This window comes from Podarcis filfolensis, assembly GCF_964270895.1.
Source record: "Podarcis filfolensis genome assembly, chromosome: 4".
Taxonomy (NCBI): domain Eukaryota; kingdom Metazoa; phylum Chordata; class Lepidosauria; order Squamata; family Lacertidae; genus Podarcis; species Podarcis filfolensis.
This window is the reverse complement of record NC_139607.1, coordinates 14,824,287-14,838,009: the sequence shown is the minus strand read 5'-3', so window position 1 is coordinate 14,838,009 and position 13,723 is coordinate 14,824,287. Positions and strand designations below refer to the sequence as shown.

Sequence of the window (13,723 nt, the reverse complement as noted above, 5' to 3'; positions counted from 1 at the left end):
ACAAGACTGCAATGCATCATGAACTCCTAGGGCAGAGTCAGAAAGAATTGTGAAAATATTTGAACATTGTGTCAAAGCACGGTCTTGTTACTTATTGTTAAAACATATCATTCTATAATATTTAAGCAGTTTTGATTGAGAGGTGCCCTGTGTAGATATGAGAAGCCTTGACACAGGTGCCCAAAACAAACAAAAATGGTCTCAGAAATGCCCATATGAAAAATAAGTAGTCATTTATTTTCATAGGGACAAACGCCATGGCAGCAATTGTTACTGCAGATAAAATAACCCTACTAGATTATACTGGCAATTCCAGCTAACCCAAATGCATGTCGAAGGCCAAGGAAATCAACACCCCTTAAGCTATTATGCTTACTCGACCATATTGTTATAATCAACTTTTTTTTTCCAGATATAGCTGAATAAGCCAAGATTTATTAGACACCTTCAGCAAGAAGCTTGGGGGGAGAAATCTTTAAATAACATTTACAAGTGTAAATGTCAAGACCAGAACAAATACATGCTGTAACCACTATCTCTATCTGAGGTAATTTCAGAATAACTCCTACACAGCGTTTTGATGTAAATGATGCCCTTGAGGGCTGTCAAAAATATTGATGACATTTCCCTATACATTGTGAAGTGTGTGCATAGCCCTCAATGCACTCACTATCCTTATGGAGTTAGTGACCATTATGCTGCACTCCACCGTACAGTAAATAACCTTTCAGGTGAAAAATAACAGCTGTGCCAAGATAGATTGAATTGGTCACCATTGCAGCTCTCAGAATGCATAACAGACTATAGGCGCTTGAGGAAAATAGATTTGCTAGTCTGGGAGCTAATGCTCAATCAATAACAGCATGTGTTATGAAAATTTTGTGTATGTATTTTACATACATGCAGGAGTTTCAGTTTGTTTTTTTAAAAAAGCAAAAACAAAACGTTAACCTCTAAAAGTTTGGTAATTCTTCCAGATACCCACCCATTTTGATCTTTTAAGAGATAAACCCAGATAAAGACAAGAGTGATGCAATATGGTTTGTTCTCCCCACATGAATGAGACATAGTAAGCCTGAAAGTATCGAGGGGTGGGATTATCATGGCAAATTATAATGCATTATCGGCGCAAATTATACTGTATGTTTAGAACTATTTGTGGTCCTGCAGCCTGCCCCGTGAGCTCCTGCTCGTGATCAGGACAGGAGTGTGATTTCAGTTCAGATCTTCTAAAGTTCAAGGTATAGGGGAGAATCAGTGGGAGCTTCTGCCTGAAACCTGCAAACAAGGAAACACCTGCCTCCATCATTGGCTGAGTGAGATACAGCTGCTCGGTTGCACTCCCTTGTTTGACTGGGAGCTGTTGCCTAGAATGCAGAGGTTGAGGGACAAGATTGGGAAAGACCAATGCTTGATTTCAATTTGAATCTAAGGCTGTGACTATGGGAGAAGCAAGGGTGTTAATGCTGTGTGGCCCTCTATTGTAGGCTTAGGCTGTATATATGTGTAAATAAACCATATATCATAAAGATACCACAGTCTCCGCTGTCCCTCATTCCAAGGAAACTGAACCCTGGGTATATGCTTTGAACCCCTGGAATTTTGCACTGCTTGGAGACTAGGGTGGCATGCAACAATATTATAGGAAGGTGTAAGATGATGATGATACCCCACCCATCTGGCTGTGGCTGGGTGGCTTACAGCATTTATTAGTCTCTTTCTTACTCTGCTGTTATTTTGTTTTCCAACTGTCCGGAGAACATATTCTGTTTTAAAATGTTGAATCTGCTAAATCCAACTTTGCTCTCTGCTATTGTGCACTGTTCGCCAGGACAAAAAAACACACAAACATCTGTGCATAGCAAGTGTAACATACATTCTTCAGCAGCTTCCATTGTAATCTATTTGAATTTACACCCTAGGTGGCCAAAACAGAAAATCCATCTGTTTTAGAATTGCTTCCTCCAAAATAAATTGGTAAGTAAGCCAACTAGCAAACTAAGTTAAAACCTCTGCCTGAAACAAACAAACAAATGCTCCCCCCAAAAAATTCAGGTCTGTGGTGTGCTATTTGTCTGGATTTATGTGAAAGCTGGGAAGCACTTTGAACTGGTGCTTAAATCATTATAAATATCACAGCATGCTTCCCACTGTCCCAAGAGGTAGAGCTGTAGAGTTTAATTTCCTGTGGATGAGAGAGCACTGAAACACCAATTCCATTGTAATATCTGTATTATTTACGGATATGAAAAGCAGGTTAAAATGGCACCTAGTGGGCTCCTCTAGCAGGCAGCAAGTCATTGATATTGCATCATTCCCCAGCAATATTGACCCTTGCAGCTTTCATGCTGCTTCTAAGCATGATCAATGAGATCTGCAGTAGATCAGTGAGGACCATCAAGAGGCAGGTAAAGTGTGTACAGATGTACCCAGCCTGCAGCCATTTGGTAGGAGAACCTTCAGAATTCTCCACTGGTGGAGCTCTCACATGGGGAGTGTAATGCAAAGTCAGGTTATTGGGTACCGGTATAACAAGTTCTGGGACGCGGGTGGTGCTGTGGGTTAAACCACAGAGCCTAGGACTTGCCGATCAGATGGTTGGCAGTTCGAATCCCCGCAACGGGGTGAGCTCCCATTGCTCGGTCCCTGCCCCTGCCAACCTAGCAGTTTGAAAGCACGTCAAAGTCAAATAGATAAATAGGTACCGCTCCGGCGGGAAGGTAAACGGCGTTTCCGTGTGCTGCTCTGGTTCGCTAGAAGTGGCTTAGTCATGCTGGCCACATGACCCGGAAGCTGTACGTCGGCTCCCTCGGCCAATAAAGCGAGATGAGCGCTGCAACCCCAGAGTTGGTCACGACTGGACCTAATGGTCAGGGGTCCCTTTACCTATAACAAGTTCTAGGGCACCATATTTTACTGTCGAGCAGAGGAGCAAGGAGGCAGTGGGATCTCTCTGCATGCAGCCAGTAATTTACTGAACCAGCCTGAAATCTGAAATGAGACTGTCCAGCAACAGTACCACGGATTTTCCTGATCTTGTTTCTGCAACGAAATACCCCATAAAACATTACACTTCAGAACAAGCGCATTCCTGCACTAGCACAGCCTTTTGCCACTTAAGTTTTTTTAAATACTTTCTCTGATGTTTGCCATTCCTGCCATGTATATTTTTCTATTTGAATGCTTTTATTGTTGGGTTTTCCATTGTTCTCACTAAATACTGTAAATTGCCATTGGATCTTATTGGTGAAGTGTTTTTTTAAAATAAAAAAAATCAAATAAATAAGCAGAACATAAAACTAAAGTCCATGCCACACAAGATGATGACATTAAGCTTGGTACCTTAGAATTCTTTTCCATTTTAAATTATGCCTATCCAAAAAGTCACTCAGAAAATGAGGTGCAGTGTGTAAGGCAAGGCAGTGCTATGTTTGGGAGAAAATGAGATTGGCCATTTATTGGAATGGTCTGTGCACTGGGCACGACTATCATTCCTACTGCCGCCCCCATTCATGGCAGCTCTATTAAGACGAAAAATGTCTGAGATCTCTTTGGTCTATGCGACATAGCCAAGGAGCAGAGGTGCAAGAAAAATACTTTAATAAAAATGGCACCATTACCGAGTTTTCAATTTGAGCTTCAGTTATCCACTGGTGGCTTTTACTAGACACAAGTGTGTTTTCTTCTGTAATAGGAAATGGCAGGAAAGTGGGATATCTGCCGTGTATTGCAGCATTGATATACTTCTGAATATTGTTAACACATGGTCTGCTGAGAGAGATGAACAGAGGACAATTGTGGTTGGGGAAGAGAAGAGAGATGCACTGTTAAATGATTAAGAGTGACACCATCATATTAATGTTTGGTCAGAAGTAAGATATTGGAGGAAACTGATTTTCCAGACCTATTTCAGTTGGTGCTTAGGCCTGGTTTATGCACAGAAACTGCTTTGTTCGCCTTGCATGATTACCTCTGTAAAGAGAGAGGCAGCAGAAATATGTCCATTTTAATTCCCCTCAATCTCTTAGTGGCTTTCAATACCATTCACTACGGTATCCTTCTGGAGCAACTGTCTGAGTTGGAGTGGCACTGTTTTGCGTTGGTTATGGTCCTACCTGGATGGTCATTTCCAGAGGGTGATGTATTGGGAGTGTTATTTGGCCCCGTCAAGCCTTCAATGTGGTGCTTCTTAGTGTTCAATGTTATCCCCTATATTGTCTAACATCTACATAAAACTGCTGTGTGGGGTCATCTGGAGTTTTGGGGTACGTTGTTAGCGATATGTTGATGACACACAGCTCTTCTCCTTTACGAGTGTGGCAGTGGAAGTGCTGGACCAGTGTCTTGCCTCAATAATGGACTGGAAGAGAGCCAACAAACTGAAGCTCAGTCCAGATAACACTGAGGCACTCTTAGTGGGTTGTTCTCTAGACCAGATGGGTGGGAGGTTGCCTGCTCTTGATGGGGTTACACTCTCTCTGAAGGAGCAGGTACATTACTTGGGGGCACTCTTGGATCATCTGCTGTCAGTTGAGGCTCAGGTGGCCTTGGTGGTGTGGAGTGCCACCTCTAAGCTTTGGCCAAGCTGCGCTGCCATCTGGACAGGGAAAACCTAACTTCCATTGTCTATGCTCTACCAACTTCTAGGTTAGATTATATGTGGAGTTGCTTCTGAAGATGGTTCAGGAACGTCAGCTGGTGCAGAATTTGGCAGCCAGGTTGCTCACTCAGGAAAGACTTTTTGAATATATAACACTGATCCTGGCCTGACTGCACAGGCTGCCAATCAGTTTCTGGGCCCAATTCAAAGTGATGGTTTTGACCTATAAAGCCTTCAATGGCTCAGGACTGCAATACTTCCAGGACCATCTCTTACCCTTTTAATCAGTCTGGACCCTGTGATCATCACCCGAGGCCCTTCTTTGTATGCCCTCTCTACAAGAGGTCAGGAGGGTGGCAACATGAGAACAGACCTTTTCTGCGGTGGCTCCCAATTGGTGGAATGTTCTCCTCAGGGAGACTCACCTGGCACCATCTATTTATATCTTTAGGCACCAGGCAAAAATATTTCTCTAGGCATTTAGCAGATTAAAAAAAAAATCAGTGGTCTTTTAAATGTGTTTGTGGGAGAAGTTTGGAGTTCTTTTGTTATGTATTTTGTGTTCTCATTTTGTTCTTTTATGTTGTAAAATGCCCTGTGATATTCAGATAAAGGGTGGTGTACAAATTTATACAACAGCAACAGCAACAGGAAGTATGTATAGGACTGCAGCTTTAGGAGGTAATTCTGCGCTCACTAACTTGAGAATAACACCCATTGAACACTGTGGGAATTACTTAACTAACATACTTAAGACTGGGCTCCATATCATCTTTTGTTTCTAGGGTCAGCATTTGACTTTTATCTTACTTGACAGCTAGTCTGTGATAGCATTGATTATTTTAATTCATTTTTCCAATGTAAAATAATTCAACCAATCCTTCAGTGGGCTGCACAGAATATGGAAGGGGCAGAAGTGACATCAATGAATTCATGTCAAATTAGTTTGCAAAGTGGGTATGAGTATGAGAGAGACAGATCACATGATTCCTACAGACCCAAATCCACATATGCCAATACTGAAGTGGCCTAAAATTAGGATTGCCAAAGAGCTGCAATTTCCTGTTTCCAAAGTGACAACTGCATATTTGACGTTGATAATTGGTCTCAGCAAGCAATAGTTTTACAAACAAATTCCATGGATTTCACCCTCCCCTGGTCAAAAAAAAGGGGGGAGAGGGGGGGAGAAGACGAGTTCTATACCATTTCGTCAATTGCGCTGCAGCAATTCAGAGCACCATTAGGTGTGGGCTCTTAACATATCCAATTGCCTAGTCTGTTCTTTTGAACGGGGAACAATGAGAGATAGTCTGGCATGATGCACATTAGCCTGCTCTGGGCATTGAATGGGCAGTTGTGTATAATATACACAATAGATTGCAATCACAATTCAGGAACTGCAAGACTCCTGTCAGTGTGGTGAAGACCGCACATCCCCTTTTGTGGATCAGTGCAATCCTCCAGCCCCAATACAATGCTAGCATTCAGGATGTTGAAAATATGAAAGGTTTAATACACCTGGGCTTAAAAAGCAAACTGAAGGATTATTATTTTTTGACTGCAGCTAGGATGACCAAATGTAAAGGAGGACAGGATCCCTGTATCTTGACTAAATGTATAGAGAAGATGATTTTGCAAGATTTTTCACCATTATGTGACAAGCTATTTCTGCCAAAAAAAAATTCTTTTTCTACACAACTCTTCATGGCCTTTCTCTCTAATTTGTATCCGCTTGCCCTGTTGGTGCAAAGATGGCTCCTGCTAACTACCATATTCTTTAGCCATAAAGATACTGTAATTTAGGTTAAATGAAGACAGGGTCAGAACAGATGCAGATAATTACACTACAGAAGGGTCCATTATTTGGCTCAAGTGTTATTCTATTGAGCCCTATTGAAATTGAGCCCTGTTTGATATGGTCTAACTTCCTATTATAGTCACCATGAATTTGTAATGGATGAAGTAATTCTCTAAAGGAGCCCAAAGTTGCAGAGCAGAGCACGTGCACCAGTGTTTTTGGCATATAAAGGCTTGGAAGTATTCCAGCAGAGGGGATTGTTGTGACTCCAACTGTTCCTTTTGTTTTCAGAAAGGTGAATTCAAAAGAAATGATAGTTCTTTCTTGAGATGAAGATTTGCGCCAGCCAGTGTACAGGAAAATATCTGCTCTAAAGGCCATGCCACACTGCTTTATCCCAACACAAATATAATTCCTTCTAATGCAGAACTATTTTCCTGTATGCTGAGAGCTTTGCATGTCGAGGTCCCACAAGCCACCCCCAAATAAATCACAATTCACACATAATTTTTCTTTAAGGTTTTTGGCATAATTTTGGCCACAACTTTATTAAAATATATAAAAGTGAGTGGTTGCTTAGGCTTGGTTCCGACTATCTGTCACCGCCATCGGGACAGGACTGACTTCCGGATTCCAGCGAAAGCCAGTCAGGGAAAGCAATATTGGGGAGAGCATGGAGCCGGGCACCAGACCCTCACCTCCCCGTGCATGCTCCCAGGGGCTTGCGCTGCCCAAACCCCAACCAGGGATTTGGATGAAAGGATGGCAAGCCCCTAGATTCCTTTAAGGGAATTCCCTTGCAGCAGCAGCATTGGGGCAGACACCGCCAATCCATACCCCTCCACCAACCAATTTTTTAACATATGCCTAACCGCAACCTTACAAGTTGTGACGATTTGCTACGCACTAGGCAAAAACCAGATGGCACCAGCCAATCAGCCAACTGGACAAAATTCCTACCAGGCTCCTGCCCCCAAAGCAGATGACTCCGTGACAGGCATAGCAAGGTCAACGCAAAGACCAATACCTAGGAAGGGTGGGCGGGTGTTCCGATGTACACAGCAAAGAGAACGGTCAGTGCTGCGTATCTTACATTTAAAACCTTTTAGCCCTTCCCCTTAATTGGCAACATCAAAATTTCTCTAGTAACAGGAAACTACCCAATCCTTGCTAATGGCTATCCAAACAATCCCGCCCAGCAACAAGGGGGTGGCGTGCCAGACTCCACCGCAACATGTGCTCTCCAGGAAGGAGAACACGCTTTGTAGCCAAACTGGACCACCAAGCAGCAATGAAGGGAGGTGTTTGGAAACACATAGTTTCAAGGTTTCTAGACATAACAAATAAAAATAACCCTCAAGAGGAGTGCTGTATTATCTGCTTGTAGCTGCATCAAGAAAAGGGAAAGGAGCAGAGAATGTTGAATGCATCTGCAACCCAATGAGGCATTTAACGAAGTCTCTTCATGCCACTGAATTGAAATGACTGGAGATGAGTGCAGAAGATGGTGGAAGGAGAACAAGAGGGGTAGAGCTGAGGCAAATGAACAGACAATAAAGGATAGGAAGGAAGTGAGAGCAGAAGCAACTAAGTGGAAGAAGCAGGAGCAATGATGGGAGTGAAGCAATGGCGTACAAGCAAAGTCTGGAGGGGGTAGCGCAGAGGAAGGTAGAGGTGGGGGAGGGATTGTGGCCATTGAAACTGGAAAAAGCAAAGCGGTGAATAAGCAAACAAAAGAGGGGGACTAAGTGGAGGCGGAGTGAGGGAAATGGCAATGCAGGGTGGGGCAGATAGAATTGAGGGGTGGTGTGGGGCACTAAATTATTTCATTCCTCCAAGAAACATTATGGGCTCCTCCAGAAAACCTGTTTTCTGGTACTGTACACTGATCTTGATTTGCTTGCACAAAGCTTGTATGGAGGTTAAAGGTAAAGGGACCCCTGACCATTAGGTCCAGTCGTGACCTAATGGGGTTGCGGCGCTCATCTTGCTTGACTGGCCGAGGGGGCCAGCGTACAGCTTCCGGCTCATGTGGTCAGCATGACTAAGCCGCTTCTGGCGAACCAGAGCAGTGCACAGAAACACAGTTTACCTTCCCGCCAGAGCGGTACCTATTTATCTACTTGCACTTTGACGTGCTTTCGAACTGCTAGGTTGTCAGGAGCTGGGACAGAGCAACGGGAGCTCACCCTGTTGCAGGGATTCAAACCACCGACCTTCTGATCGGCAAGTCCTAGGTTCTGTGGTTTAACCCACAGCACCACCCGCGTCCCCCTGTATGGAGGTTAGGTTATAGAAATTTGTGGAGTGATTACAGAGCAATGGTCATTCATCCTCATTTGCTTTGGGGATGTTTGGCAAAGGTCTCTCTCTCTCTCTCTCTGTGGTGTTTTTGTTACTCTAAAATGAAAGAGCCATGGTCCTCTATTAGCATCACTGCAACACCGAGTAATACCAACAGTGCTGGTGCCCATTTCAAACTTTCCACTGCTCCTGATAATGCAGTGTCCCAAATCATGAGAAGGGTTCTACTCCCATTCAAGTGAAGCAAGTACAAGTCCCTTACAAACCTACCCATCTAACACAGGAAAGTCAGGGCCAATGTGCATGCAGGTGGATGGATACAAGGTTTGCACAGTTTGAGATTCAGGTAAATGCCTGGAATGGCTCTCTCTACCCAATATCCGCTTGGCACAATATGTCTAATGAAACAAACTGTTCCACAGAATGCTGCAGCCAGGCTGAGTGGAATATCTGGATGTGTACTTGTTGCACATGTACAGAGGGAAGTCTGCTGGCTGCTGATTAGCCACTGAGTCATGTTCAATGTTTTGTTACTAATGTATACAGCCCTAAATAACTCAGGAAGGGGTTGCTTGCTCCTGTATACACTTGTGAAATCATTTTGATCACCTGGCAGAAATTTACTTGTGGCACTGCACCTTATTCTTATCAAAGGATAGTGACCTGAAAGCAGGTACTTTTCACCCTTTTCCCTGGACTTTGGAATGCTTTCCCCTTTGCTATTTATAATGCACCACCCATCAGTTGCTTCAAATGTTTTGTAAAGACATACCATTTTGTCCCAGCTTTCCCAGACCCATAAAATTAAAATTGGGAATTTTTGTTTTGTTTTCAATCCGTTTTTCATACTGTTTTACACTGTGTATGTGTGTTCTTACAGATTTGGAGATATTTAGCTATTAATGCAGGAGGCGGTGGAAGACAGGAGTGCCTGGCGTGCTCTGGTCCATGGGGTCATGAAGAGTCGGACACGACTAAACGACTAAACAACAACAACAGCTATTAAGCAGATTAGAAATGGTTTTAACTAAATAAAATAAACTCTTGGTACACAGCACTCGTGCACCCAAACCAATGAAACTTTCAAAATTACATAAATGTGGATGGAAGAAAAATATAGGGTGCAGAATGGGCTCCCCATTCTTCTTTCTGGAAACTAAAACTCCGGATGATCCCTAAATTCTGGACAGCTCAGTTGGCAACTGTAGCTGCTTGAGAAGAAATATGGTCCGTGTCAAAATGTCATGACACTGTTTTGAGAAACAACACACACTTATTATTTTTTAAATGCTCCAAGCTAGGGATATACATATAGGTGCTATTGAAATAATTAATTTACATAATTCTAGCTCTGGCATTCTAGCAGATTCCCTGAATGTATCCTATAGTCTTTGGCCATCGTCTTGACATCGTCACACTATCTCTACAGACATAATTTGACATTTTAATGTCATCTCCATAGGCTATCATCTTGACTAATTAAGTGCTGTCAACATAGATTTCTTCTGACATTCTTCTGCATCAGGACATTGTCTCTGAAGACTTCAGCCAAAACTACTGTGAAAACTTTTTAGGAGGTAGTGAAGGACAGAGACTCCAAAGAGAAAGAGACAGAGACAGAGACAGAGACAGAGAATTAGTACCCGATAGATCAGCTGAATACAATTTTACATAAAGAAACCATTTATTTATCTTTCATCCCTCATCCAGCCTCTAGAACAAACCTCCACAACCTCTGGGTCACAAAACTGAAGGAAGCCCAGCAGCTGTACACAATGGCAGCCATCTTGTTTCTCCTCTCCACTTTTTGCAGTCTTAGTGAGGGACTAAAACCAAGCACAGTTACTGTAAATCTGCACCATACATGACTTCACAGGCTACTGTTGACTTGGTTGATCTTGCTATGCAGGTCATTAAATACAGAGACTTACTTCTAAGTAGACATGTATACCTTTGTACTGAAAGTTAGTAATACAGTGAATTCTACATGAGTGTCTGGACTGCAGATTAGGAGACAAGCCTAAAACTATTTGCAAAGCTTTTTTGCATTTGCCATTTTAGGGGACAGGAGACCTTTAACACCCATCCACACTTACTGTGCGTATTAACATTAAATGATGTAAGAAAATCTCATTTCGAATTGAGGCACAATAGATAGAGGTAATGGATTTGTGTCAGTGCTATTATTATTGACATATTAAAGCTACCATGGCAATTTTAGAAAGGAAGCAGAGCTGATCATGAAGGAGGTGGGTGGGTTACTCATTTGTTTATGGAACAAAGTTAATTAAAAAGGGCTTTCATAGCCCGTGTGAATTATTGAGAAATTAAATCTTAGCCCATAAGAACAAAAGTCTGATAGCCAGCTGCAGATCACAATGTTAATCAAGAGAATGATGGTTCATGAAAGTATCAAGAGGCAAAACAGGAAGAGAAGCAGCTCTGCTGCTCCTCGAATCCTGGCAGGACTTGGCACCAAGTTCCCCTTCTGAGAAATTCTTCCACCCTTCCTGGTTTTTGAAACTCCCTTCTCTGGAACCAACTTAGCACAAGGGACCTCGGTATGTGGCAGGATAGCTGGTCCCACCTCTTCCCACCTGCCCAATGAAAATAATAATAAATAATAAATTTTATTTATACCCCGCCCTCCCCAGCCAAGGCCGGGCTCAGGGCGGCCAACAACCAATAACAAAAATGAGTTGAATGAATACAACTTAAAAACAAGATTAAAAGACACCATTAAAACATTAAAACAATTAAAATGCAGCCTCATCACAGGAGGAGAAAAGAAAAAGAAAGAGGGGGAGGGAATCAAATTGACTCCAAGCCAAAGACCAGGTGGAACAACTCTGTCTTACAGGCCCTGCGGAAAGAAATCAGACCCTGCAGGGCCCTAGTCTCATGAGACAGAGCATTCCACCAGGCCGGAGCCAGAGTTGAAAAGGCCCTGGCTCTGGTTGAGGCTAATCTGGCTTCCTTAGGGCCTGGGACCTCTAGGATGTTGCTATTTATGGACCTTAAGGTCCTCCCTGGGGCATACCGGGATAGGCGGTCCTGTAGGTACAAGGGTCCTAGGGCGTGAAAACAGAGTCAGTTGTAGCTGCTGGCATCCAGAAAGGAGATCACCAACATGGGCCAGGCAGACCTGGGTTGAGCTGGGTGTGGAAGTTAGGACAAGGTAGGATGCTGCTGTGCTGCAATACCACAACTTAGCTGCAGCTTGAAACAGATAGGCAGAGGTGGAGCTGACAAAGCCAACTTGCCAAACAGCTGCCACAGATGCATTTTCGTGCTGCAAGAAAATAAGTCACCTTGAGCCTGCTCCTCATTTGATTTCAAGTTTTGTAAGCACCTCACATGAAGTCAAAATGAAGCTTCCGGAACTAAGCCCTCCATGGATCCATTCCATCTTGGATGCATGAATGTACAACAAACACAAGAAAAATATTTTCTAAGCATTCATGTGCCATTAGAATAGAAACAAGACATTTACTGCATTTACTGTTGACTCACAAATAATAATAAGGCTATTCTTGTTTACTTGTACCACCTCAATCTCAATTCTTTATTGGCATATAGACAAAATTCAGAAAGGTTCGGTGCAATACAATCACTTATCAAAATCTACATGTAACAATTAAAATACCGTTGTATAACATCCATGAATCCTCACTGTGTGTTGAAGAAAACTGGCTACTATCTCCATTTTATCCTCATCCTGGGTAAACATTAGGGAGGCTATCTTACATTCATCTGACTGACACTAACAATTGCTACCTAGACCCAATCCACCTTCTTTCTCGCTGCGTTTACTTATTACGTGTGTCCAATATGTGCACGACCATGTATAAACACATCACACCGAACTCAGAAGTGACCTGGAAACATCCTAAAGACATCACTAAAAGGACGGAGCAGGGGTAGAGCAGAGCAGAGCAGAGCAGAGCAGGGGGGTGGAAAGGCTGTTTGCAGGCTTTTTCAATGCGTTTCAATTACCGTATTTTTTGCTCTATGACTCACTTTTTCCCTCCTAAAAAGTAAGGGGAAATGTGTGTGCGTCTTATGGAGCGAATGCAGGCTGCGCAGCTACCCCAGAAACCAGAACAGCAAGAGGGATTGCTGCTTTCACTGTGCAGCGATCCCTCTTGCTGTTCTGCCTTCTGAGATTCAGAATATTTTTTTTCTTGTTTTCCTCCTTCAAAAACTAGGTGCGTCTTGTCGTCTGGTGCGTCTTATGGAGCGAAAAATACGGTATATGCGATTTCACCAATGCATGCAATGCCTCGGAACGTCACCTCCGTCTAAATGGGGGGCTGCCTTAGTCATTTACTCTGCAATAGTCCTCCCACACTGAATTAAAACAAAAGTTGTTTGTTTACAATAAAAATTATGGACCCCAACTGCTGAAGCTTGGGGTATGGTAAGTCATGTACTGCATGGTGTCTTCTTATTGTTTCTGTGCTTGAATGTATGTGGGGGCATTTAGAATAAGATCTGTTTTTGATTATTGATGTATTTTCTATAGTTAAGTTTTTACCTGTATTTTCAGTGGATTTTATTTTATTTTATTTTATTGCTATGACTAGTGGCTGATGCAAATAAAGATTCTTCAGATTCTGTTTCACCACTGAATTGGCCTGAACATAAATCACACCCCCCCCCAAAAAAAAAAATAATTCTGACCATGGAAAGTTAAAGTGCGGCTTAAATTCGTGATCTTACAAAAAATTGCTTTTATGATATCGCTGCTGAAACAGACATACGGTAAAATGGAACACACCCCAAATTTTCTTCTACATTTGCCATTTATGTGTGAGTGCAAATGTGGGTGTGAGTGACTGCGGAATTTTAAGGGAGCGGCTTATATTCGGTTATTATTCTTTTTTCTCCCCCCCCCCCCCGAATTTTGCAGGTGTGGCTTATATTCGGGTCAATAAGGTATATAGGGCATATGTGCACTTGTGACTGGCTCCCCATTCACAGATTTAACTTTTGAGGCCTTTGAAAAAGGGTTGAAACCT

General features: G+C 42.7%; 1 long non-coding RNA gene across 1 annotated transcript; it reads right to left on the bottom strand.

Annotated features, from left to right (window-relative positions):
- Positions 1-10,367: 10,367 nt before the first annotated feature.
- Positions 10,368-12,479, bottom strand: LOC310761888. The gene is made up of 2 exons (XR_014547728.1): positions 12,014-12,479; positions 10,368-11,299 (listed from the first exon to the last, which is right to left on the bottom strand). It is a non-coding gene; the product is annotated as an uncharacterized lncRNA (long non-coding RNA).
- Between the last annotated feature and the right edge of the window lie 1,244 nt (positions 12,480-13,723).